Here is a 1,386-nt window from a genome sequence, read left to right on the forward strand (position 1 = left end):
GAAGTTTTTCTGTTTCATGAAGTCCCATCCACCAATTATTGAACTTAGTGCCTGAGTTGTTGATGTTCTGTTCAGGAAATTGTCTCCTATGCCAATGCATGGAAGACTATTCCCCCACTTAGATTTAGTGTATCTGGTTTTATGTTGAGGTCTTTGATCTACTTATACTTGAGTTTTGTGCAGCGAAGTAGACATGGATTTGCTTGCATTCTTCTATATGCTAATATCCAATCAGACCAGCATATTTTTTTTGAAAATGCTTTATTGAAGATGTTTTCTTTTTTTATTAGATGAACTCATTTATTTGACATATTAAGTTATGCAAAGAAAATATATGCAACTGCATAAAAAGAATCATGTTTTCATATTATTAAACACAGCAGAGGTGGAAAATAATGAATTGTAGAATGAACACCAAGAATTAATGCAAAAAAAAAAAATCAGGTACAGAAAAATTTCAGGCTTCTAACTTCACAGAATCCAGCACTACACGGGCTTCTTTGTACTCCTGGGCTTCTTCCAAGTCTTTTTCACTTTCTAATATCTGCTGAAGATCAGGATATGCAGCCTCTAACCAACATTGGCAATCTGGGATCATCAGTCAGGACTCTTGCAGGATCTCTGCCTGCTTCTTAATGGCGTAGTTTTCACCATCTTCAGCCTTCATTTTTTTCAATCTTTTCTTCTTGCTGCTTTGCTTCTTTTTCATACATCACTTCTTCTTTGACCAATCACTTCACCAGTCCATTCTTGATCTGCCTCACAGGAAGATCGGCCATGGTCCCTTAGGCGCTGCAGCAAATGCTTTCTTTTTTTTCATTGTATTGTTTTGGTGTCTTTGTCAAAAATCAAGTGTCTGAAGATGTGAAGGTTTACTTCTGGGTCAACCTGTCTGTACTTATGCCAATCCCACGTGGTTTGTATTACTATTGCTCTGTTACACAGTATGAAATCAGAGATGGTGATACTTCTAGAAGTTCTTTCTTTTTTTCTTTTCTTTTTTTTAGATATTTTCTTTATTTTTTTTATTAGATATTTTCTTTATTTACATGTAAATTTCTCCCTTCCCAGTTTCCCCTCTAAAAAACAAAGAAACAAATGAAAAAACAAAAACAAACCCCACCTGCCTCCCCACTCCCCATGCCTGCCACCCCACCCTCTCCTGCTTATAGGCCCTTGCATTCCCCCACACTGGGGCAGAGAACCTTCACAGGGTACTCTCCTCCCATTGATGATCGAATTTGCAATCCTCCACTATACACACACTGCCAGAGCAATCAGTCCCACTGTGTGTACTCCTTGGTTGGTGGTTGAGATTCTGGGAGCTTTGAGGGTACTAGTTAGTTCATATTGTTGTTCCTCCTAAGGGGCTGCAAACCCCTCAGC

The 1,386-nt window shown here is 38.6% G+C and overlaps 1 pseudogene; it reads right to left on the reverse strand.

The window, feature by feature from the left end:
- Positions 1-457: 457 nt before the first annotated feature.
- Positions 458-779, reverse strand: LOC116084576 (annotated as a pseudogene).
- Positions 780-1,386: the final 607 nt, after the last annotated feature.

Source organism: Mastomys coucha, unplaced genomic scaffold, assembly GCF_008632895.1.
Source record: "Mastomys coucha isolate ucsf_1 unplaced genomic scaffold, UCSF_Mcou_1 pScaffold9, whole genome shotgun sequence".
Classification (NCBI taxonomy): Eukaryota; Metazoa; Chordata; class Mammalia; order Rodentia; family Muridae; genus Mastomys; species Mastomys coucha.